The 27,277-nt window shown below is 44.1% G+C and overlaps 1 long non-coding RNA gene across 1 annotated transcript in view; it reads right to left on the reverse strand.

Moving 5' to 3' along the window:
* Nucleotides 1–1,308: 1,308 nt before the first annotated feature.
* LOC143697004 (uncharacterized) overlaps nucleotides 1,309–27,277 on the reverse strand; it is a 222,041-nt gene continuing 196,072 nt past the window's right edge. Inside the window, exon 2 of the long non-coding RNA XR_013186120.1 lies at nucleotides 1,309–1,472. This is a non-coding gene — a long non-coding RNA (uncharacterized LOC143697004). The remainder of the gene's footprint in view (nucleotides 1,473–27,277) is intronic.

Raw genomic sequence — 27,277 nt, forward strand, 5'->3', positions numbered from 1 at the left:
CATTTGTAAAAAGAATAAAAATAAACTATAGGGTAATGCAGCCAAAGCCAAATTATAAGAAACCGAAATGTTTTATTAATTGATTAGTTGTTGGGTCTTAAGTTCAGGCTATTGCAGTCTGATTCTGTTAGTTCACCTCACCTCCTGATCCGAGACCTTCTTTCCTTTGCAACTTCATATTTATCAGGTTAGTTCTCCTCTCTTGTCTCGAGACATTAGCTGTCGACTCGCCAGTGTCTGACTCGGATCTGTCTGCTGGGCCGACCGTGCCGTGTGTGATACAGCAGGGCCGGAAAGAGAAATGATTAGTTCATCTTTCGAGTCTCGAGTTCGGGTTCGACCGGGTCCGAGTCTTTCGTTCTTCCTGTCAGTCCATAGAGACTATGCTGTCAGTAGCGGAAAGAGAAATGATTAGTTCATCTCTCGAGTCTCGAGTTCGGGTTCGAGTCTTTCGTTCTTCCTGTCAGTCCATAGAGGCTATGCTGTCAGTACCGGACAGAGAAAGGATTAGTTCATTTTCTTCGAGTCTCGAGTTCGGGTTTTAAATCCTTCGTTCTTTTGTCACGTGACCGCTGTTATCTCGCATCAAATACAACATTATATTCGTATTATTGACTGCGTCTGAATGTATATTGTTTTATATTTAGGAATTAAAATACAAAATATGTGCAAAACATTATCTGTAAAATAAAAGTTCCATCTTATATTGTCCCTGTCCTTCTCTTTTCTAAATGTTTCTTGTGCATCTGTGGTATGTTTTATTATATATTATACATTAATTAAGTACTATTATATTTAATACCTTAACTATGTGCTTGTTTGTAAAAAGGTTGTAAATTAGTAGGCTATTCAATACGGTGACAAGTCACGTGACAAAAGAACGAAGGACTCAAACCCGAAGACTCGAAAAAATGAACTAATCATTTCTCTTTCCGGTACTGACAGCATAGCCTCTATTGGACTGACAGGAAGAACGAAAGACTCGGACCCAGCCGAACCCGAACTCGAGACTCGAAAGATGAACTAATCAATTCTCTTTCCGGTACTGACAGCATAGTCTATGGACTGACAGGAAGAACGAAAGACTCGGACCCGTCCCGAACTCGAAGACTCGAGAGAGATGAACTAATCATTTCTGTTTCCAGTAAAGATTCAGAACCCATATGTTGCGCAATGCGCATGCGCGGTCGACACAAAATGAACGAATCACTCTCTGAGACAACTCGGTAGTCCCGAGTCATATTAAAGATTCGTTCATGAACGACACATCACTACAATGTTCAGGGAAGAAGGAGGCGGGAACCGGCGAACAATCAAAATATACTTTATTTAAAATGAAACAAACAAACCAAAATACCGCCAGCAGCCCCTCGCGGACGACTGCTGGCTACCGAAAATAAACATAACTGCCAGCAGCCCCTCGCGGACGACTGCTGGCTAAAATAAAATACATATACAAAAACAAAACACAACTAAAATACAGGCCTGTTCCTCTCTCGATCATCAACGTCGTCGCTCCTCCTTTATGCTTCCGCTCCTCCGTGAGAGATGCGAGACCAGTGTGCTTCACAGGTGCTGCTCATTAGCAATCGCACCACCGGCCTCGCGCCGTTCTTTCACGTCCCTCGGCCGTCCTGTTCGCCACACTAATATTTTAAAATCAATACGCAATTTGATGGGTAGCCAGTGTAGGGAGGACAAAATGGGTGTGATGTGTGTCCTCCTGCCAGTTCTTGTTAGAAGCCTTGCCGCAGCATTTGAACCATTTGAAGGCGATTTAAAGTAGATTTATTACAAAAAGTAAAAAGAGAGTTACAGTAATCTAAACGTGAAGAAATAAAAGCATGGATAACCACTTCGAGGTCAGAGTCTGATAAAATTACCCTCAATTTTGCAATATTTCTTAGATGATAAAAGCAGTTTCTGACCAAAAGTCTAGAATGGCAGTCCAAAGACATTGAGTGGTCAAACCAGACACCCAGGTTTCTGACGCTCGACTGGAAAGAGGAGCTCAGAGAACCAAGGTTTTGAAGGATGGATGGTATTTTATTGTCTGGGGCAACAATTAGGGTTTCAGTCTTTTCCGAATTTAATTGAAAACAGTTACTAGCAAGCCACGATTTAACCGAAGAAAAACATTCCAATAAATCTGTTACTTTGTGGAACTCAGAGTCATTGAACGAGCAATACAACTGTATGTCATTCGCATAAAAATGGTATGACACATTGTTAAAATGGTTCAACATTTTTCCCAAAGGGGTAGTGTACAGTAAAAACAAAAGTGGCCCTATGACAGAGCCCTGTGAAACGCCATTCACGAATGGAGTTGCTTCAGACAGTATATTATTTACATATACAGAAAAAGTTCTGTCATTCAAGTAAGAGGAAAACCACTTTAAAACAGACCCAACGATACCAAACTCTTTTTCTAATCTATTCAACAGGATGTTGTGGTCCACTGTATCAAACGCTGATGATAAATCCAATAGAACCAATACTGAGTACCTTCCAGAATCAACAGCCATGTGTACTTCATTATACACTTTGAGGAGAGCGGTCTCAGTGGAGTACATCTTTCTGAAACCAGATTGATATTTATCCAAAAGTTCATTGTTACTTAGAAAAGTTGTCAGCTGCTCAGCTACTACCTTCTCCATGATTTTTGAGAGAAAAAGCAGTTTTGATATTGGCCTATAGTTACAAGGCTCCCCTGGGTCCAAATTGGGCTTTTTTAAAATGGGGCTTATCACTGCCTGTTTATACAAGTTTGGGACGGTCCCAGTGAAAAGTGAAGTGTTAACAATTTTGACGACAATAGGAGCAACTAGATCAGACATCATCAAATGAGACAGCAGAAAAGCTAGCCCAGGAGCAATTTGGAGTAGCTACAACAATGGTGCTCTCATCAGATGGTTTTATACTTGCTCTAATCTCATTCACCTTATATACAAAGTATTTTAAAAATTTGTTGCAGTCATCAGTGGTGAAAACCGGCACCAGTGGAGTTGAGGGTGAAACAATATTCCGAAAAATATCAAAGACAACTTTGGGGTTTCTCTTATTCTGATTTACAAGATCAGAAATATACATAGATCTGGCCTGCTTTATCATTTCGTTAAGTGATGCAATCAGCTCCTTTAAATGCAGTCTGTGCACTTCCATGTTAGTGGATTTCCACAAGCGCTCTACCAAGTCCTTAACAATCGAGTCCGAGTCCATGTCCGAGTCCAAAGAGGGCCGAGTCGGACTTGAGTCCAAGTCGAGTCCAGCCGAGTCCACAAAGATTTAAATGATTTGAAATTGACCTTTTACAAAGACCAGCCCCTCTTAGTTACTGTTGCTACGTCCGACAAGCCGTTCCGCTCTCACTCCAAATGTTCTCACACAGTGAAAAATATAATGCGGAGCAAAAAGCACACTGAATATGCAACCCATTCACACTAAATGCGTCTCTATAGCACGCATGGTGTTTATCGTGCAATGTATACGCCAAAATGAGTTTTTACGTGCATATGATACGCATGGGTAGGTTTAGGGTAGGTTTAGTAGTGGTAAGGTACGTGCACATGATATGCATGGGTAGGATTAGTCATGTGGGGTTTGTGTGTATTACACACAATACACTTGAAGCATATTTTGAGATGCGCATGCGCGTGCGGATAGTGTTTGTGTTTGGAGCTCCGTCGAATTGATTCATTAATCCTTGATTTTCTTCTTTTCAACTCATTTATAAACAAGCACTTTCTATTTTTATATCATGGGAACTTATCCTCGCTACTATTCCTTATAAAAAACAATCGGATTACTTTGATATCGCTACTTAGATCCAACTTTGCGAATCTCGGCTACTAGCCTTTAGTCCGCTAGCATTTCACGCGTGGCCTCGCTCCTACCGACCGTCTTATTTTACACCCGTTTCACTGAAAGAATACAGGTTATATCCAGCATTTCAGTCCTAAATTAGTAGTGATATTGGTAGTATCACTACTAATTTACTGTTCATCTGTTATTATGGCGAACATATCGGATGTGTGTCTAACGTTACCTCTGAGTGCAGGTGAGGACACATTCGAGCTGATTTCGGTACGATTGGAGCTGTAATCGGTGGAGAAACAGATTCGTGGTCTGCTGGAGAAACAAGCCGAGCTGCGGGATCGGCGATCAGCGCTTGAAACGTCACGCGCTGATGCTCATAAGTCAGTGGTTAGTAACTTTTTGACTCCGACTTCGTCTACTCCGTGCGTTTCTCTGCCCAGGAGGACGCGATCATCTCTGGCATCATTCACTCCGGCACCGACACAACACCATGGACCCTGGGTGATAACACAGCGAAAGACACGAGCCAGGACCAGAGCAAGAACCTCACCGCCCCTCCCGGTCTTCGAGATCTCCACCCGGAACCGCTTCTCCCCCCTTCGCGAGTCGGAACGCGACGACGCCGTGATCATCGGCAGTTCCATGGTCCGTCATGTCCGCGCTACCTCAGGTAAGGGTATGGTGCGCACTCACTGCTTTCCTGGTGCTCGTGTTCTTGATGTCGCCGCACAGGTTCCCGAGATCCTGAACGGTGACGAGCGCGTCGGAGCTGTGGTGCTCCACACGGGAGTGAATGACATCAGGCTGCGGCAGACGGAGGTTCTGAAGAAGGACTACAAGAGCCTGATCGAGACGGTACGCAGCACAGCGCCTGAGGCAACGATCATCGTGTCTGGACCGCTTCCCACGTACTGACAAGGACAGGAAAGGTTCAGTAGATTATTTGCACTAAATGAATGGTTAATGTCATGGTGTAATGAACAGAAACTGCTCTTTGTAAATAATTGGAATCTGTTCTGGGAGCGACGTAGGCTCTACCGTGCTGATGGCCTGCACCCCAGCAGAATCGGAGCGGCTGTTCTGTCGGACAACATCTCCAAGACGTTACACACCATATGACTAGAAAATCAAAGTCCAAATCACAGTCTTTGCTGTGCCAAATTAATTGATATAAGTAGTGTAGAACATTATATAGAAACTGTATCTATTCCTCGTTTAGTGAGGCCATATAATAAATCTACTGTAGGATCTAGGAAAAATCTTATTGTAATTAAACCTGAAAATCTAAATATCAGTGAACAAAAACAATTTCTAAAACTAGGTCTTCTAAACATTAGATCGCTCACACCTAAGGCGGTTATTTTAAATGAAATGGTCACAGATAATAGCTTCGATGTACTTTGCCTTACTGAAACCTGGCTTAAACCAAATGAGTATTTCGGTCTAAATGAGTCTACTCCACCAGGATACTGTTATAAGCATGAGCCCCGTCTGATCGGTCGTGGCGGCGGTGTTGCAACAATCTATAGAGATATTCTTAATGTTACTCAGGAAACAGGTCACAGGTTTAATTCGTTTGAAGTACTTGTACTAAATATTACGCTCTTAGATGTAAGAAAGAGTCCCTATTATCTCTAGCCTTGGCTACTGTATATAGACCTCCAGGGCCCTATGCTGATTTCCTAAAAGAGTTTGCAGAGTTTCTCTCAGATCTATTGGTTAATACCGATAAAGCAATAATTGTTGGAGATTTTAACATACACGTAGATAACACAAATGATGCGTTAGGGACTGCGTTTACAGATTTATTGAACTCTTTTGAGGTCAAGCAAAACGTCAGTGGTCCCACTCATCGTCTAAATCTTACACTAGACTTAATTATATCATATGGAACCAATCCAACCGATATAGATATTATACCGCAAAGTGACGATCTCACTGATCATCACATGGTAACTTGTATAATACGTACTGCTGAAATTTGTCATGTTGAGCCACGTTATAGACCAGGCAGAACAATCGTTCCAACCACTATAGATAGATTCTCAAATAGCTTACCTGATCTATCTCAGCTGCTCAGTGAACCCAAACAAACAGATGAACTAGAGGAAATGACTAGCAGTTTGAGCACCATTTTCTCTAGTACATTAGATATTGTTGCACCAATTAGATCAAAAAAGGTTAGAGAGAAAACTAAAGCACCTTGGTACAACAGTGCTACGCATGTTATCAAGAGAGAAACTCGTAACTTAGAGCGTAAATGGAAACAAACTAATTTAGAGGTCTTTAGAATCGCGTGGAAAGACAGTATGTCACGTTATAAAAAGGCTCTAAAAGCAGCCAGGGCTGAGCATCTCCACAAACTAATAGAAAATAACCAAAATAATCCAAGGTTTTTATTTAACACCGTGGCTAGACTAACAAATATACAGACATCACCAGAGCAAAATATTCCGTTACAGTATAGTAGTAATGATTTTATGAACTACTTTAATGAGAAAACAGAAAGCATCCGTAACACAATTGTAAATGTACACTCTTTTATGGTGTCTTATGATTCAGCCTCAATTATCGCCCCTCTGGAACAACTACACCGCTTTACAACTATAGGACAGGAAGAGCTAAATAAACTTATCATTGCATCGAAACCAACAACATGTTTATTAGATCCAATACCCACTAAACTACTGAAAGAAGTGTTACCTGTAGTGGAAGAGCCTCTTCTCAATATTATTAACTCGTCTTTATTTTTAGGTCATGTTCCAAAAATATTCAAGCTGGCAGTAATAAAACCTCTCATTAAGAAACCGCAATTAGACCCAAATAACTTAGCAAATTACAGACCCATTTCAAATCTTCCATTTATGTCTAAAATACTAGAAAAAATTGTGTCCGCTCAATTGTGCTCTTTCTTGCAAGAAAATGAGATATGTGAAAAATTCCAGTCAGGATTCAGACCGCATCATAGCACAGAAACTGCGCTAGTTAAAATTATTGATTTAATTTTAGCTTCTGACCAAGGCTGTATCTCAATACTAGTTCTACTCGATCTTAGCGCTGCGTTCGACACTATCGATCATAAAATACTCCTGGATCGACTACAAAACTACACTGGTGTTCAGGGACAGGCATTAAGCTGGTTTAGATCGTACTTATCAGACCGTTATCATTTTGTCTGTTTAAATGGGGAAAAATCAAAGATAACGTCAGTAGACTATGGAGTGCCGCAAGGATCGGTGTTAGGCCCTGTGCTATTCTCAATATATATGCTCCCACTTGGTAATATTATAAGAAAACATGGAGTTAATTTCCACTGTTATGCTGATGACACTCAATTATATATTTCATCACGGCCAGATGAAAACACTAACTTATCAAATTTGACAGAGTGTCTCAAAGATATAAAATGCTGGATGACGCGTAATTTCCTGCTACTAAATTCAGATAAAACGGAGGTATTACTTATTGGTCCAAAAAACTACCCACAAAATCACTTACAATACAACTTTAATATAGAAGGATGTCCTGTTACTTTATCCACTAGAGTAAAAGACCTGGGTGTTATACTAGACCGCAACTTGTCTTTCGAAAATCATATTTCATATGTTACAATGAACAGCCTTTTTCCACCTTAGAAACATTACAAAGCTACGTAACATGCTATCTGTTTCTGATGCAGAAAAGTTAGTTCATGCATTCATGACCTCGAGACTAGATTATTGTAATGCTATATTAGCTGGCTGTCCTGCATCCTCAATAAACAAGCTACAGTTAGTGCAAAATGCAGCTGCTAGATTTCTTACTAGGTCAAGAAAATATGATCATATAACACCAATTTTATCATCTCTACACTGGTTACCTATCAAATTCCGTATCAATTACAAAGTACTATTACTGACCTATAAAGCCCTAAATGGTTTAGCTCCTGTGTATTTAATGGACCTTCTATCGCCCTACAATCCATTGCGTTCTTTAAGATCACTAAATTCGAGGCTTCTGGTCATTCCTAGAATATCTAAGTCCACTAAAGGAGGAAGGGCGTTCTCACATTTAGCTCCAAAACTCTGGAATAGCCTTCCTGATATTGTTCGAGGCTCTGAATCGCTGTCCCAGTTTAAAACTAGATTAAAGACGCATCTCTTTAGCCAAGCATTTACATAATGCTTACCTTTTATACCACTGCTGACTAAGATCAAATGCATTTAATATTATAAAACTTGAAGAGTCTGAAGGTTATTTGTATAGGTTGCATAGTATTTACAGTCATTACGTTCCTGTGTATATTGCGTGAATGACGGGTGGTTGGGTAGATATTGTGTTTTGCGGTAGGTGGTATGCCATACGGAACCGTTGCCACTGAACCTGCTTTAACGACGACAGTGGGGCTCAACAGCCTTAGTCAAACGGGTCGGCGCGTATGGTTGGGCTGCGGAGAGATTGTGAGATTGTGGTTGGGTCTCAGCAGCAGGAGGGATGTAGAGGTCAGTAAGCAGGGCTGAGTTGAGTGGGGGACGGAGGGGGGTGACTCTGGGACGCAAGAATCACTGTCTTCATGTTTTTTATCATTTACGCCCGTGTTATGGAAATCATTATGAACAGCAGCTACGCTAATTATTTTCCCTTTTTGCTTTTCTGCTGTTATCTCGGGACGCGAGTCCCGAGAAAAACGGCGTTCGTCAGCTCCAGTTTGTATCCAGCCTTTCACGGAGACTTCAGATACCCCAATCACAAAGCCTGTGAAGAGACGACTCAACACCGGCGATATGGACCCTCTATGGTGGACGGCACTGATCCTCAACAACTCGTCTCTACACCGGAGTGATTACTTGGACTTCTAAAAGATGGAAATGGATAAATTTCTAAATGTTCCGATCCAATCTGCCTTGTAATGCTGCCCGCATCATAAATCATGCACTGTTCCTTCGTTGGCCAGAGGAGAACTGGCCCTCCGACTGAGTCTGGTTTCTCCCAAGGTTTTTTTCTCCATTCTGTCACCTGATGGAGTTTTGGTTCCTTGCCACTGTTGCCTTGGCTTTTGGCTTGCTTAGTTGGGGACATTTAATATTCAATAATATTATTGATCTGCCTTACTTAAGGTGGACGTTGACTCAATTTTCTTTTAGAAACAAACTCTGTTATATTATTTTCATGTTATCACTGTGAAGCTGCTTTGATACAATCTGTATTGTAAAAAGCGCTATATAAATAATGGTGACTTGACTTGACTTGACTTAATGGCGTATCAAATGCACGCAAAAACTGCGTATCATATGCACGTAAAAACTCCTTTTCGCGTATAAATTACACGATAATACACAATGTGTGCAATAGAGACGCATTTACGTGAGAACAGGCTGGAATATGCGCCAACATACAAGACAGAGCAGCCTACTTTTGGTATGAAATAAAGTCTCATCTTTTACATTTTTATAATTATTATGAAATTCAAACAATAAATCCTCTTTTGTGGTGCTTTAATGTGTAGGCCTCAGTTCGAGCAGCACATGAACTGATAATCTCTTCTAGTTATAGCACAAATTAAACATGAATGAAAATCAGAACTGCAAAAAGATATCAATACACACCATTTTTCAAGTTCAAGTCCACTGACTTTAATCTACTAACTGATTTGGTTTGTTTGTCAGACAAAAATGGCGGTATCTGCATTATGATTGGTCAGATCTCCTGTCAATCAAATTCCGGCGAAAGGTCTCAACACTGAGCTCTTAAATTAATATTTTAAACCTTACAAAATGATTGCAATGTATAGTCAAAGTCATACGTTTACCTATTGTACATCTTTCAGAATCTGCAAGGTAATGCTCAAGAATGCAACACGATGCATTAAGAGCCAGGGGTAAACTTTTGAGCAAATGGTGATGTCTAAAGTTTTCTTATTTTGTTTTACATGCTAATATCTTTTTTAGCCTCTGAAGGGCAGGACTAAATTAATATAAATTTTCAACAAAATGAGAACAATTTACATCCAGTTTCATCCTTAATGGACTTCTTGAGCATCACTAAGTGTTTGCAGGGTTTGTAATAGTTGTGTATGAGTCCCTCAGTTGTCACCAGTGCAAAAAGATGGATCTCACAATCATAGTCACTGCTAGTAAGGAGTCAAATATGCAGAAGATGCTGGAAAAGCAAATAATGTGCAGGAGCTGGAGGATTTTTCCTCATGAACAACCATTAAAAAAAAAACAGTTGTGGATACAAACACAAAATACAAGATAAATTATTTGATTGTAATATTGTGTGTCAGGTAATGATATTTACAATCAAGTAATTTGTCTTGTATTTGTGTTTGTATTTTGTCTTGTGGACTAGGCTATTAAACATCTGTTATGTGAAAAAGCTTTTTCAGTGCAGTACTAAATAGAAACAATGTTTTTATGATCCTTCTTATTAATAAATAAATAAAAATTCCATTTTGTAGATTTTGAAAGGTGTATGTAAACTTATGACTAAAGTGTAAATGTAACAAAAATCCTTAAATTATTAGACACCAGAATGTTGCTATGGTTATCACTTTCTCATTTTGCTATGGTTACTATGTCAATCATCGCAATTTCAAGACTCACAGGACTAAAATTTAGCGGATTCACTCCCACATTTAAATGCATTTATCACTCTTTATAATTTACAGTGTGAGCGTAACCACTGGTCCTCTAGAAGCACGGAAAACAAAACTATTATTTAGATTGTCAATAGCGCTCCCTTTAAGCCATCACTTACCGCGTTCTGCACTCTCCCTCAAACTTTCGTCATAAACACTGAAGTGTCCACACTGCATAGTGAATCTCTCATTTATATCGCGTCAATACTTTGTTTATGAGGGGATTTGCGAAAGGATAAAGCTTGTGCTGATTCTGAACATACATTTTAAGCGAATTCTCCGCATGTTGACTCTAAAATGCCTCTGATTTGCCACTGTGTTCATGCGCTTAATATACATGTCTGTGATTGGCTAATGCTCAATGCGGAAACAACACAAGTAGCTTGGTTTCGTTTTTGAATAATATTGTGTCCTCTAGTGCCCGGACTCGACTGGACTCAGACATTTTTCCGAGTCTAAAATGTCCGAGTCCGTGTCAAGTCCGAGTACAAATTCATCCGAGTGCGTGACAAGTCCGAGTTCATTCAAAATTGGACTTGAGTCCGGACTCGAGTCTGAGTCCGAGTACCCCAACTCTAAAATGTAGCTACATTGAGGATCTGTTTGGAGAGGATCTGTTTGGAGAATGATCCCAAACACACTGCGCGTGCAATACGTTGCACACAATGTAAATGTTAAGGCTCTGCATTTTGAAGTCTTCAAGTGGCCTCCTCAGTCCTCTGACCTTAACCCTCTGGGGTCTGAGGTGTTTTCTGGGTCCTAGAGGTGTTCTGACATGCTCTGACATTTGTGCTTATTTCTGTTACTTGTGACATTTTCATGGCTAAAGTCTTATTACATTGTATTCAGCAAACTCTGCTACAGTAATATGTCATCAGCATGTATGTAAAAGTTTGTAGTTTTAAGATAATAACGTTTATGCGTGGTTTGTGAAAAAACAAAAAACAAATATCACTGAAATAAGGTCATAAAACTCATAGTGATTATCTCTTCACAAGACTTTTGAAAACTGTATCACATAGCCTAGAATATTTGCTCCAAAACTATGTGAAAATCATCCTGCATACTATAATCATTTAGATAAGACAATATATTGATTTAAAATTTGTATGACGTGTTTTGTGTGAGAAAGCTTTATGCGAGGAGGCGTGAATCTCTCATTAATATGAATGCATTTTACACCTGAGAAAGACAAAGACCCTCCCCTAATGGCCCTATCAGGCCTGATCATTATGAGGAGCCTTGCACAAAGAATGAGGAGAAATTAAAAAAAGAATGGCGATTGTCATTCTAAAATTTAGATTGTCTGGATTTATTTACAACACAATATAATCCAAAGATACACAACAGAGGACAAAAAGCACATTAGTAAACACACTGATCTAAAGACAAATACTTAAACAGTCACACACCTTTGTGCCATTCCTGAAACATACTAGGCCTACATACCTGTCATGTCCAAGGTGTTTGATTTTTTTTCATTTTACCATGTACAGAGACTCTGAATCTTGGAGTCAGCAGGACTCATCAGTGGCATCTGGTCCCTTTCTAAAAAATAAATAAACACCTGTAAACGTCTCAGGTTACGTATGTAACCCTGGTTCCATGATAGGGAACGAGACGCTGCGTTAGAGACACGGTGGGAACGCTCTGCGTGATTACGTCGTGAAGCACGTGTAAAATCAGTCCAATAGAAGCCCGCTACGACATAGGTGACGTTATAGACCAGGAAACTATAAAGCAACCTGGCAGGCAAACGCAGCGTCTCGTTCCCTATCAGGGAACCAGGGTTACATACGTAACCTGAGACGTTCCCTTTCAAGGGAACTCGAGCTGCGTTTGAGACGCGGTGGGAACCCCATACCCACTACGCCATAGTGACAAATGCCTGTTCTGTGTGAAAGTCCTGCGCACACTAAGAAGTGGAGCCCTCGCCCCCGGAGTGGAGAGGTCAAGGTCATAAAACCTGACAAATGTATGCAGAGAGGACCATCCTGCCGCATTACAAACGTCAAGAAGGGAAACACCCGAAATTAAGGCCATAGAGGCCGCCATACTCCGAGTAGAATGGGCCCGCACAGCCATAGGTGAAGCCTGTCCGGCCGCTTCATAAGCCAATGAAATAGCCTCGACTATCCATTTACTCATAACCTGTTTAGATGCAGGGCATCCTCTCTTGGGTGACCCAAAACAGACAAATAGTTGCTCAGATTTACGCCACAGGGCAGCTCTGTGAACGTAGGCATCTAAAGCCCGGACTGGACATAACAGGTTAAGCTGTTCCTGGTCTGGGGTAATAAAGGGTGGAGGATAAAAGGCCTGCAGCACTATTGGGCCCCCAACATTCAGTGGGACCTTAGCGATATAACCCAGTCTCGGGTAGAGAAATGCTTTCACCATACCAGGTGCAAATTCCAGACATGAAGGAGCAACCGACAGAGCATGCAAATCACCAATTCTCTTGACAGATGAAATAGCAAGGAGAAATAAAGTCTTTAGAGTGAGGAATTTCTCTGAAACCTCTTCGGTGGGCTCGAAGGGAGCCAAAGCCAGACCCTCAAGTACAATGGCCAAGTCCCAAGCCGGTGCTCTAGAGTACAGTGCAGGTCTCAACCTCAGTGTACCACGGAGAAAGCGAGTAATCAAAGGGTTTCTCCCGATAGAAGCACCCCCCAGAGGGGTGTGGTAGGCCGATATAGCCGCCACGTAAACTTTTAGGGTAGAAGGAGATAACCTAGCAGAGAAACGGTCTTGCAGAAAATCAAGAACTGAACCAACAGGGCAGTTAACAGGATCTATCTGACGTTCAACACACCAAGTGGTGAAAAGTTTCCATTTTAACGCATACAGCCTTCTCGTGGAAGGAGCTCTGGATTGAAGAATGGTTTATACATCATCGATCGAGAGACCGGTTTCCCTGAGCCGGGCCCCCTCAGAGGCCAGGCCCACAGTTTCCACAACTCCGGCCGAGGGTGAAATATCGTGCCCCCTGCCTGGGACAGCAGGTCCCTCCTGAGTGGAATCTCCATTGGAGAGCCGTCCAGAAGAGATACTAAGTCCGAGAATCAAACTCGGGTCGGCCAGTAAGGGGCTACTAGTAGCAGACGAGCCCCCTCTCGGCGAACCCTCACCAGAACCCCCGGAAGCATAGATATCAGGGGAAAGGCGTACAGGTGGAGCCTCGGCCACACCTGCACCATCGCATCCAGACCGAGAGGAGCTGGGTGCGTTAGAGAGAACCACATGGGACAATGGGTTGAATCTGAACGATGCGAAAAGGTGTACCTGAGCACGACCGAACTCTTCCCACAGGAGCTCCATCACTTCGGGGTGAAGTCTCCACTCTCCTGGCCTCAGCCTCTGTCTCGACAGAATATCTGCTCCCACATTCTGAAGCCCCGGGATATATACCGCCCTGAGCGACAATAACTTCCCCTGGGCCCATAGGAGGATCTGATGAGCCAATTTGCAAAGATGACGTGACCTCAGACCCCCCGATGGTTGATATAGGAGACCACCGAAGTGTTGTCTGTGCGGACCAACAAATGATGGCTTCTCAGGTCTGGCAGGAAATATTTGAGAGCCCGAAATACCGCCATCAACTCCAGACGATTTATGTGCCAGGAACGTTGATGGTCCTGCCAAAGACCTTGCGCCGAGCGGCCACACATGACCGTCCCCCAACCCGTGAGGGAAGCATCTGTCGAAAGCGTGACGCGTCGACAAGAAGCCCCCAACACAGGGCCTTGGGCGAGGAACCAAAGTTTCTTCCACATGACCAAGGCACGAAGGCATAGCCGCGTGACCTTGATCTTGCGGAACGGATTTTCCCTTGGAGAAAACCCCTTGGTCCTGAGCCACCACTGCAGGAGTCTCATGTACAGAAGGCCAAAAGTAATAATGTTGGACGCAGCTGCCATGAGACCCAACAGTCTCTGAAACTGTTTTACAGTGAGTGACTGGCCTAGTTTCACATTCTTTGCGGCTGTGAGAATCGCAGAAATACGAGCAGGAGACAGACGTGCCTGCATTGTGATCGAATCCCAAATCACACCTAGAAAAGTGGTCCTCTGACAAGGGAGGAGGACACTCTTTTTGGTGTTGAGCCGCAACCCCAAACTCCTTACGTGGGATAGAACAACATCTCGATGCTGAACTGCCAACTGCTCTGACTGAGCTAAAATCAACCAATCGTCGATGTAATTTAATACGCGGATGCCCTGGAGTCTCAACGGAGCCAGAGCTGCATCCATCTGCTGGGAGGAGAAACCCTTTCTATAGACCCTTTTCGAAGAAGTGTCAGTACTTCCTGTTCCATAACCAGAGCCTGCTGTGAGTCCACTACCGTGGGGAGGACCCCTTGAAATCTGGGCGGACGAGAACCGAACTGAATTCTGTAACCCTTTTCTATTATGTGCAGGACCCATAGAGAAATATTTGGCAGAAGTTTCCACGCTGCCAGAAATTCCGATAAGGGAACCAGTCTCTCGAGACTGGCCTCTGGATTTGATTGAACAATCATTTCGGCGCCCTGAAGCGGCGAACCGGCAGGGAACAACCGAACTGACTGTTCTACAACCCTCCTCAGAGGATTGCACGGGGACGCTGACACCTCGGCGCCCTGAAGCGGCGAACCGGCAGGGAACAACCGAAGTGGCAACACTGCGGCTCTCCTCGGAGAGTCGCCCCCCGGAGGGTGCCAAGGAGGGATGGTTTCGTTGGAATCGTTCCTCCCTAGAGGGGACCACCCTCAGAAACCTGATAGCCTTGGCGTCATGACTTCTTCTTCTTAGACCAAGCTCTCTTAGAGATAACAGCCCTCAGATCTTGTCTATATCTAACAGGCCTGGGCTGTGCCAGAGCGTCGCCGCTCGGGCACCTCCTCAATCTGAGGTTCCTGAGTGGCGACGCTCTGCTTTTGCTGGACTCTGTGAACGGAGCTCGTAGACAGACGAGGCTGCTCAGACTTTACATTACGAGTAGCCTCGGGGACATTAGACCGGCGAGGAAGAAACCTCTGAAACGCAGCCGCTTGTTTCTTATTTTCTTGAAACCTATCGACGACACAATTTATAGCGTCGCCGAACATACTTGTAGGTGACAGCGGTGCGTCCAGAAGAACAGATCTATCTTTATCCTTTATTTCTGATAAATTCAACCATAAGTGACATTCCGTGGCCGGAGAGATAGATCTGTCGTACGACGCACTAACTTCCTCACAATCGTCTATGTCCCTCAGCAGGTCAGCCTGGTTTGCTTGGAGGATTGACATAGTGTGCAAGCACGCCGCGGCCTGACCTGCTGCCAAATACGCTTTACCCACCAATAAAGATGTATTTTTTAAAGGTTTGGTGGGTAACGTCGGGGCTTTCAGAGGCGAAGATGACTCAGGGGAAAGATAACTCGCTAGTGTGTCTTCCGCGCGAGGCATAGATAAATAACCATAGTGCTCAATACCTTGAATTTTACTATAATTACTGGTCTGAGGGTTATGTACTCTGAAAGATGCCGGTTTAATCCATGATCTCCACACGTCAGTGTGGAGATAGGGAAAGAACGGGAGTTCCCGACGAGGAGGTCGTGATCTAGATGGTAGATAACGGTCATCTAACAGACTTTTTCTAGATACAACATCAACATCATCGGCTGGCCACTCAATATTTAATTTAGCTACAGCACGAGATAAAACCTCCATAAGCTCTTCATCAGCAGGGGTATGAGCTGGCGAACACTCAAAATCCACGACAAAAACACTCATACCCACGACATCCAGATCCTCAGAACTGGATAGCCGCAATATTGGTGCCCCAGCCCGGGGAGGAGAAGCCGCAGAGCGGGCTCCTTCCTGGGCAGAGACACCGGATCCAGCAGTTAAGGGCTGAGAAACGGCAGGGCCCGTCTCAAACCCCGCTGCTAGATCCATCTGCGAACCCCAGGATGAAAGTCGACGCTGAGCCTCAGCAGCAGCGGGACCCGCACCCCGGGGAGCGCGAACCGAACCGTCCTCCTCGAAGAACGATCGGCGAGAGCGGAGCGTCTTCATAGATAGACTCATACAATGCTCACAATCAGCTCCCTCGAGGACTGACTGGGCATGCTCCACTCCCAAACAAACAATACACAGCTGATGTGTGTCCCCAAGGTTATTATAGTTTTGCATTTTTCATTAGTTTTTATTTTTATTTCGTTTGGATTTTTTGTTTTCAAATTCAGTTTAGTTTTAATTAGTTTTTAAAGTGAGTTTGCTAGTTTTTAGTTTAGTTTTTATTTTTTGAAAATGCTTAGTTTTAGTTTAGTTTTTATTAGTTTTAGTGTTAGTTTTATTCTTTTTTTGCAATTTGGTTATTTGTCAGGGGCAAGATTCAAGAAGGTCCGAAAAAAGTATTGTGTAATTATAACTCAACAAAAACATCATACAGTTTTAGAAATATGTATTCAACAATAACACCAGTAGCTACATAAAATGTACATATGTGACCCTGGATGACAAAACCAGTCATATGGGTAATTCTTTTGAAATTGAGATTTATACATCACATGAAATCTGAATAAATAAGCTTTCCATTGATGTATGGTTTGTTAGGATAGGACAATATTTGGCTGAGATGCAACTATTTGAAAATCTGGAAACTGAGGGTGCAAAAAATCGAAACATTGAGAAAATCGCCTTTAAAGTTGTCCATTTATGTTCGCGATTGTGCTGCATTCACTCACAAATATAAATGTTTTATACATTTACGGTAGGAAATTTACAAAATACCTTCAAGGAACATGATCTTTACTTAATATCCTAATGATTTTTGGCATAAAAGAAAAATTGATAATTTTGACCCATACAATGGCTATTGCCACAAATATACCCGTGCTACTTAAGACTGGTTTTGTGATCCAGGGTCACATATGAGCACAAATATGTAAATAGTCTACACAACACTCCGCAGTAAGTGCAAAATATGTAAGTGACATGTGCCAGGAAAAAAGTTTAAATAGCCAACAGACTAATGGCGCTTTTCCACTGCATAGTACGGTACGGTACGGTTCGGTACGGCACGCTTTGGCGCTTTTCCACTGCATGGTACGGTACGGCTCTGCTCGCCACGGCTCACTTGTGGCGCTTTTCCACTGCATGGTACGGTACGGCTCGCTTCGGCTCGCTTTAAGTGGTACCACCTCTGTTGAGGTTCCAAGCGTACCGTACCGATACTAAAATGTGACGTGGAAGCACTGTAGATCACTGATTGGTCAGACAGACAGAATCGTCACTACAAGCGTCACTGTATTTGCGAGACATCAAACCCGCTAAATTTAAATAGCCAGTAACAGCCTCCAATGTTTTAAAACTACTTGCTTGACTTGCTTGAAGAAAAAAAAACTTCCAAAAAAGAAATGGCTGAATCGTGGTCAGTGGACGAGAACCGCAGACGTTCCTCTTGTTAGTTGCCGAGGAGCGGATAAACTATAACGATCAGTCATAATCCCACCCACTTTGAAGCGGTACTAACTGCAGTGGAAAAGCAACCGAGCTAAAGCGAACCGAGCCGTGCCCCGCCGAGCCGAGTCGTACCACGCAGTGGAAAAGCAAAGCGAGCCGAACCGTGCCGCGCCGAGCCGAACCGTACTGAGCCGTACCGAGCCGTACCATCCAATGGAAAAGCGCCATAAAGAAGACACACATGAACGGCATGTATCAACACATTTATGAGCCACACAAGACATGGCTAGGAGCTCAATCTCTTTACCTCTACAAAATCCACACGCCGTACCAAAAATCTACGTTACACATCTTCTATACAAAATGCACAAACTATACAAATCCCACATCTGTACAATTTTCACACCCATACTAAATTTACCCTATACAATACTCATCTGGATTGAAGCAGCAAACATTCAGTGTTAGAGTAAAAAAATGACATAACATTATTTAGCTTTAGCTAATATTTGAATCACAGCTTATATCGTGTTTTGACATCGACAACCCAAATGCATTTCACCTCAAACTTTCTAAAGAAGCCGCAATCGCTTCTCGGGTCGATATTAACACACTGACAAAATTGTATTCAGAATTTAAAATATTTGCTATACTACTTTTTAATGTGTGATTGTGCAAAGGTGTTCACGAGATACCAACCTTTCACGAACTTGCTTTCAACGAACACTCGTTTTCATGGAGACGCGGCGTGCATGGAGGGGAGGGGCTGTGTTTGTCTGTGTGTGTGTGTGTGCGTGTGCGCGCGTGTATGTGAGAGAGTGAGCAGGGAAAGGAAATGCAGCTCAACGAATACGCTGCGTTTTTTAAAAATGAATAACGAGACGCAATATGTGGCGCCCGGTGCGGCGGCCCAAGACATTGACAAAGACGAAAACTAAGGACATTTACTCTATAATTTTATTTTATTTTAGTTAGGTTTGCCAAACACAAATTACAGTTTTAGTTAGTTATCGTTTTTTTGTAATGCCTCGTTTTTATTTTTATTTCAGTTAACGACATATTTTTTCCCACCTAGTTTTCGTTTTTTTTCGTTCGTTTTCGTTAACGATTATAACCTTGGTCCCCACCCGTAATATAACGAGGGCAGGGAACAACACACCGTCAATAATCTTGCTTGCTCGCCATAGTGATAGATATATGTATATATATTGGGCTTGACAGACAACAATAAATAGACAAGGACAGATATACAGAGAGCGCTTGCTGAAGGTACAGAAGCTGTCGCGGTCTGATTTCTGGGTTGCTTTATAGTTTCCTGGTCTATGACGTCACCTATGTCGTAGCGGGCTTCCATTGTACTGATTTTACACGTGCTTCACGACGTAATCACGCAGAGCGTTCCCACCGCGTCTCTAACGCAGCGTCTCATTCCCTTGAAAGGGAACATGTTGATATCAAGACAAACTATAGGGCTGCACAATTTTAGGAATACATTTTAGATTTATCTGTACATCAACACACACAGACACACACACACACACACACACTCACACACACACACTGCCGTTCAAAAGTTTGGGGTCGGTATGATTTTTAATGTTTTTAAAAGAAGTCACTTATGCTCGCAAAGGCTGCATTTATTTGATTAAAAATACAAAACAAACCTAGTAATATTGTGAAATATTATTTCAATGTAAAACAGCTATTTTCTATCTAAAAATATAGTAAAGTGTAATTTATTCCTGTGATCAAAGCTGAATTTTCAGCATCATTACTCCAGTCTTCAGTGTCACATGATCCTTCAGAAATCAGTATAATATGATGATTTGATGCTCAAGAAACATTTTTCATTATCATCAATGTTGAAAACAATTATTTACATTTTTATTTCAGGATTCTTTGATGAATAGAAAGTAAAAAAGAACAGCATTTATCTGAAAAATAATCTTTTGTAACATTATACACTACCGTTCAAAACTCTGGGGTCAGTAAGAATTTTTATTTTATTTTTCTATTTCAAATAAATGCTGTTGTTTTTATCTTTCTGTTGTGTGGCGTGTTTTGCTTTTCAAACACACAGCGTGACTCAGACCCAACTCAGCGCGTGCAGCGATCGAGCCGCTCCAAACTATGAAACATTATTGTTACATTATACATCTACGTTGGAGCAGATATCCACAAACACAGTATTTAACAGTAAACACAGGTCTAAACATTAAAATATTCACCATATTAGAATAAACACTCATACTAGCATACTTGTGTCTCATTTCATAACATTTTAGGCTGGCACCAGTTTAGTAGCTACAATGTAAAGATTATACAATTATGCAACAATAAAACATTTACTATTATGTCTCTTATGACTCCTGGGGTTTATATGACCCCAATCGACTTTTCCGTAGTAAATAAACATGGTTCCCTTCATCTCAGTTGCATAAAATTTTGTGACTTTTTCTATATTATCTATCCACACACACACAAAAAAACGTCCTCGGGTTACGACTGTAACCCTTGTTCCCTGAGAAAGGGAACGACGACTGCTTCGATTGACACTTCGGGGGCAACGCCCCTCAGCGCAGCACCTCTGAAGTATGAATGAAACTAAGCCAATCTCTGATTGGTGTTGCGTCATGAATTAATGTGTGACGGCATACAAGCGAAAGCTATAAAGGACGCCGGCACACATGAGATGTCAGCTTCTGTGATGAAGCAAGCGCTCCCAGGCAGGGGAAGGCGTGGCGAAGGGACGCAGTCCTCGTTCCCTTTCTCAGGGAACAAGGGTTACAGTCGTAACCCGAGGACGTTCCCTTTCGAGGGAACTCGGACTGTGTTGATTGACACTTTGGGGGAACGAGTACCCACTATGCCACAACGTGCCCTGCCTGTCCTAGTGTGAAGCTGCTCACAGGCACACATAGGGCGAGAGCACAAGAGTGCCAGGTGTTGACGGAATGTCCAGGCTATAGAACCTAATAAAGGTATGAGGGGTGGCCCATCCAGCTGCATCGCAGACTTCCTGGATTGGGGCCCCCGCGAGAAGGGCTCTAGAGGACGCCATGCCTCTGGTTGAATGAGCCCTCACGTCCAAAGGTGAAGGCAAACTGCGCACCTGGTAGGCCAAAGAAATAGCATGGACAATCCAGGTGCTGAGGGTCTCTTTGGAGGCGGGAAGACCCTTCTTGGGCGACCCGAAACACACCAGCAACTGGTCCGACTTCCGCCATGAAGAGAACCTCTGAATATAGACTTTTAGAGCTCTGACTGGACAGAGCAGATGAAGTCTCTCCTCATGCGCCATCACGTGAGGTGGAGGATGAAAGGCCTGCAGAACCGTAGGCCGTGCCGAATTGGATGGCACCTTAGGCAAATAGCCCGGCCTGGGATGTAAGATGGCTTTAATGTCGCCTGGAGCAAACTCCAGGCACCCGTTAGATATGGAGAGCGCCTGGAGATCTCCTACCCTCCTCAGAGAAGTAATGGCCAACAGAAAAACCACCTTCAGGGAAAGGTTCTTGGCCTCAGCCGACTCCAATGGTTCGAAGGGGGCCTCGGCCAGCCCTTCGAGAACCACTGTCAGGTCCCATGTGGGAACCCTGGAACGAGCCGCAGGTCTCATCCTCCAGGCCCCACGGAGGAAACGTACGACCAACTGCTGTCTCCCAAGAGGTCCATCACCCAGTGGAGCGTGGAAAGCCGCAATGGCAGCCACGTACACCTTGAGTGTGGACGGGGTAAGACCAGCTGAAAAACGATCTTGGAGGAACTCCAGAACTGAAGCCACTGGGCAGTTAACTGGATCCACCTCACGCTCTCTACACCAGTTGGTAAAGACATTCCACTTTAAGCCGTACAATTTCCTCGTGGAGGGAGCTCTGGAGCTGAGTATGGTCTCCACTACTCCAGCTGATAGGCCGGCCTCTAGGTACTGTGCCCCCTCAGGGGCCAGACCCACAGTTTCCATAACTCGGGCCGAGGGTGAAACATTGAGCCCTCTGCCTGTGACAGCAGGTCCCTCCTGAGGGGAATCTCCCACGGAGGGCCGTCTAGGAGCGATACAATGTCTGAGAACCATACTCGGGCCGGCCACAATGGGGCTACCAGCAGTAGACTGATCCTCGGCCACGGCCACGTCTGCACCATGGCATCCAACCCCAGCGGGGCTGGATGAGTGAGGGAAAACCACAGTGGACAGTGGGTCGTCTCTCGAGACGCGAATAGGTCCACTTCCACTGGGCCGAACCTCATAGATATTGACTCCACCACCTCGGGGTGGAGTCTCCATTCCCCTGGCCTCAGCCCCTGCCTCGACATGATGTCTGCTTGCTGATTTTGACTCCCTGGGATGTATGTTGCTCTTAGAGATAACAGCTTCCCCTGGGACCACAGGAGGATCTGAGGACCGCCAGTCTGCATAGAGGGTGAGACCTCAGACCCCCCTGATGGTTTATATAGGCCACAACCGACATATTGTCTGACCTCACAAGATCATGATGACCTTTGAGGTCCAGCAGGAAGCTCCTCAGAGCTCGGAGCACCGCCAACATCTCCAGGCAGTTTATGTGCCAGGAGGAATGATGGTCCTGCCATAGGCCTGTCGTAAAGCGGCCGTCCATGACCGCGCCCCAGCCCGTGAGGGAGGCGTCTGTAGAAACGGTTTTCCGGCGACATGACGCTCCCAACACTGGACCTTGGGACAGAAACCAAGCTTTTTTCCACATAGATAGGGAACGAAGGCATCTGCGCGTAACCCTGATCATGCGGAACGGGTCCCCCCTCGGGGAGAACCCTTTGGTTTTCAACCACCACTGGAGGGCCCTCATGTGCAGCAGGCCAAATGGAATAATGTTGGACGCTGCTGCCATGACCCCCAACACTCTTTGAAAATGTTTCACAGTAATGGCTTGGCCTAGCTTTATCCTGGACACTGTGGCCAGAATGGACTCGATTCGTGCAGGAGACAATCGTGCCCGCGACTGACCCCGCGCCCTCAACACAAGCCAGCGTGAACGACGTGAGAACCAGCTTTGACGCAGAGCTTCTCTGCATGCTAACTAAGGCCGTTGAAGACCACGGGCTCGAGTGGTCTTCGCCAGAGGAGCCCACGCGCAGCAGGCGGGATGAATGGTTCCTGCAGGGGTGCCGACAGGCCCCTCAGCAGAGACCCGCCCCCTTCTTTCCAGAAGTGCACGACGAGCTAACGAAGTCGTGGAAAGCGCCGCATTCAGCTCTTCTAAAGCCTTCCTTCTACTCAACGCTCTCGACCGTTGACAGCGCTGTGGAAAAGGGTACGAAGCGATTCCTCCCCTCGACAGACCTGGCTCTTCGAGCCACCAAATCAACCGCCCAGGCAATTGGTAGGTGCCTGGGCGAACTTGACGGTGGTTGAATGTCATCTTTGGTTGAAATTAACAGAGATGATAGATGCAGATAGGACAGCTTTTCTAGACTCCCCTATCTCCACCACCGGTCTGTTCGGCCCAGCAGTCAAAGGTTTCGTGGAACGTTACACTCAGAAAATGTTGCAGGCTATGCGTCACTTCCTCCCTAAATGATCCAGCTCTGCTTTGGGCTGCCACAAGAGGGTGCCGCTTCCTCAGCTAGCGAAGCCAGGACCGCCAGTCTCCCAGCCCGCCCAGCGGCTGAAGCCCGCCACCACTCTCACTGAACGAAGCGACAGCAGTTCCAGGGGACACCGACCCAAGATTGTGTTGGACCCGAAGCCTTGGAAGCCTTCCTATCCACGGTGACAGGAAGGAAAAGAGAGTGTTTGAATCCCGCCGAGGCTTGGCCAACCTCCAAAAAGCTTTTCACACATCTCCCAGTCCCCTCTTTAGTTCAGGCAACTGGGAACTTCAATATTGCAGTAAACAAGTCTGTTTTAAAACACGCACACCTGCAAACAAACAGCGTTTTTATGGTGACCAAAATAAAGCACGAAAAGAGATCTTTTCGATCTGTAATAAATGTAGGCTGTGTACCCACAATAAAGTATGCACCCCTGCACATAAGCACTGCCCCCTCAGTATCAGTTTTCCCTCCGGCTCATGCAGGAGATGTAATAAATGTAGATCGTGTGCCCACTATGAAGTATGCACCCCTACACATAAACACTGTTCCCACAGTGTCAGTCACAGCGCGGAACCTGGACCCCTACTCATGTGGAGTAAAAGGGTACTTTTCTTTCTACAAGAGCTTTTGGATGCGGGTTGCACCCCCTCCATGCTCAAAGTATATGTAGCGGCCATAGCAGCATTTCACGCTCAAGTGGCTGGGCAATCACTGGGAAGAAACGACCTAGTCGTGCGCTTCCACTAGGGGTCCAGAAGGCTAAACCCGCCCCGACCCCCCTCTGCACCTATTTGGGACCTTTACACGGTCCTGGAGGCCATGAAACTTTAGGAACCATGTTCCTAAAGTGCTCTCATTCAGAGCGCAGGTTATTTCGCTGTCAGCTCTTCCTTCGTCAGAAGACGAAAGAGACGCTAACCTACTCAGCCACTTGAGGGCTCTCAGAGTCTATTTGGAGGGTTCTGCCCCCTTCAGGCAGTCAGAACAGTTCATCGTGTGCTTTGGAGGCCACACCAGAGGTTGCGCTGTCACGAAACAGAGACTGTCAAGCTGGATAGTTGATGCTATCTTGCCGGCTTACCGAGTCTAAGGGCCTCCGTTGTCCGACAGGCATCAAAGATCATTCCACGAGAGGCCCGACCTTGTCATGGGGATGGTCGAGTGGAATAACAATTGAAGATATTTGAGCGGCGGCAGGCTGGGCCTCACCGTCCACATTTATGAGGTTTTATAATATGGAAGTTCCCGCTTTACAAGCGAGGGTTCTTTCTGTATTAATAAAGTGTTAAGCACATTTTAACAATTATAAGTCTGTCTGGTCCTGGGTAAACATGAACTGCGGTTCTATATACCATATAAGAAGGAGAATGGCCCCTTATAAGGCCCATTCCTATTCTTTTCCTATATAAGGCTCATTACTGACCTGGCCATATTAGGACTCATAACTTTACTCTTCTATGAGCTTCGGGCGCTTGGCCCTAGGCTATATTATGGGGCGAAGTTTTTAAGCACGCACAGCGTTTTGAAAGGGGTTCCCATAGCATAAGCTAACTTACGCAATACGAGAGACCTCTTGAAAGGGAACGTCTCGGTTACTACAAACCGGTTACTATGTCTTGGTTCCCTGAGAGTAGGGAACGAGTATTGTGTAACTTACCGTGCTACTCTGATAAGGGGATCGCTGGGGATCGCTCTGATAAGGGGATCTTTGATAAGGGGATCGCTTCAGTTGATTTAATCTGAATTGTATGGTGAAATTTGGGCTTATATTGTTATCAGCCACGTCCATTCTGACGTGTTCTGACGCGCGTGTGAAGCGTCCTGATGGTTCGCGCATCCTAGCCGACTCGCCATAGGTTCGTGCAGCTGCACTGCGTTTAAAAAAAAATTGCTTCGATATTCTCGAGAAAAGGAGTTTTCCCATAGCGTAGAGTTTTCCCATAACTTACGCAATATTCGTTCCCTACTCTTAGGGAACCGAGGTTACGTTAGTAACCGAGACGTTTTGTCATGTCACAATACTCTGCACATTTGATTTTGACATGGTGTTTTTCAAGACGAGCCATGTGTGATTCCTGCTTTCATTTTTAGGAGATGATGCAGTAAGGGGAAACACACTGTGTGTGTAGCTGCGTATAACAGCTAAAGCTTCTTCTTCTTCTAAAGCTTTTTTTTTTTGAGGAGACCAAAATTGAATGGCTCTATATTATTTGTCAACATCACTCATACAATGACATGCATAATACTTGACAGATTTCTCTAAAATAAGTGAGAAATCACACCAGCATTTAAATGGCAGAAAATTATCAAGGGAGTGGCCTATACTTTTTTAGCTAAATAAACATTCTCTTCTTGTTGGCACTTCTGTCCAATTTTTTGCTTATTTTCCTTTTTCTTATTCCTTTGTAATAGCAAATAAATAAATAAAATATTATTACAATTATAATTACTTGAGATTGCAGAAATCTTTTGTTGAAATTGCCTAAAATTGCTGGCAGCACCTTTAAGATGTTAGTCGCTGAAAATCTTCCCCTCCATTTAACGTCTAACATTTCATTTGCATTCATATTCATGTTAAAATATATGATGTTAGTCGTTGAAAATCTTCCCCTCCATTTAACATCTAACATTTAATTTGCATTCATATTCATGTTCAAATATATTGTCATGTGCCAGTAGCTTCACCAAATGGGGTTGCAGTAATAATAACAAACAGGTTTCCTGCACACTCTCCCATGTGCCATTGTTTACTCAAACAGACAGTCCTGTCCCAAACTCCTGAAACGTGTTACTGCACCTTATAGTGAGCTGAATGTACAGTGTTACAGTGTTATTTTTTATTATTTTTATCATTTATTATTAATGGTATGGGGGAAGCTGGATAACCAACATTCTTCTAAATGTCTCCTTTTGTGTTCCACGGAAAAAATAAACTCATACAGGTTTGGAAAGATATAAGGGGTGAGTAAATTGGTGGTGGTTGAGGAGATTCCCCCTTCTATGTAAAGCGCTTTGAGTGCAGATAAAAGCTCTCTATAAATGTAATGAATTATTATTATTATTATTATTTAATAATGAAAGAAATTTAATTCCCTATCTGTAAGTCACTACAACGTTATGTTGACTGACAAATGGGGTCTCACTTGGGAGCCCCAATCACCACAGAGTTTTAGGAATTTGGAATTTGCATGCCAAACCACTTCCCGTACAAATGGGTACATAAGATGGTGGCACGCATTCACTCATTCAGATTTTTGCTTTGGAGTCGTGTGGTTGCGCACAGTGATCACTCTTTTCCAGTCACCTGTCAAAGAGTGTTCTCAGAAAAGAAAATACAACAGACATCATTCACATCCTGGGGGAGCTCAGTCATATGGCCAACAAGCACTCATGACAGCTCACATTTCCGGGAGAATGGAGACTCAATACCCATGTGGTCCAGCTGATCTGGAGTTGATTTGGAGTCCTCCCACTGCCCTCTCTTTTACTCCCTGACTGAGGCACCCGTCGGCACGTACGAGCTGGAACACAGCTGGCCCCGGGGCCTAAGCAAATACGCATTTCCCCCAGACACTGTGCAAGATCAGGGAGGACGAGGAGCAAGTCTTGATGGTTACCCCTTTCTGGCCCAACCAGACCTGGTTATTGGACCTGATGCTCCTCGCAACAACCCCTCTCTGGTGGATTTCTCTGAGGAAGGACTTCCTTCCTGCAAGAGAGGTTGGAGGCGGTCCCCCTTCACTTTGATGATGTATGTCGCCGCCATCGCGGGATATCATGTTGCAGTTCACGGTAGATCACTAGGAAAACACGCCCTGATCATCAGGTTCCTGAGCAGC

The sequence above is a fragment of the Siphateles boraxobius genome, unplaced genomic scaffold (assembly GCF_051911475.1).
Source record: "Siphateles boraxobius isolate OS27281-9 unplaced genomic scaffold, OSU_SipBor_1 31, whole genome shotgun sequence".
NCBI classification, from domain to species: domain Eukaryota; kingdom Metazoa; phylum Chordata; class Actinopteri; order Cypriniformes; family Leuciscidae; genus Siphateles; species Siphateles boraxobius.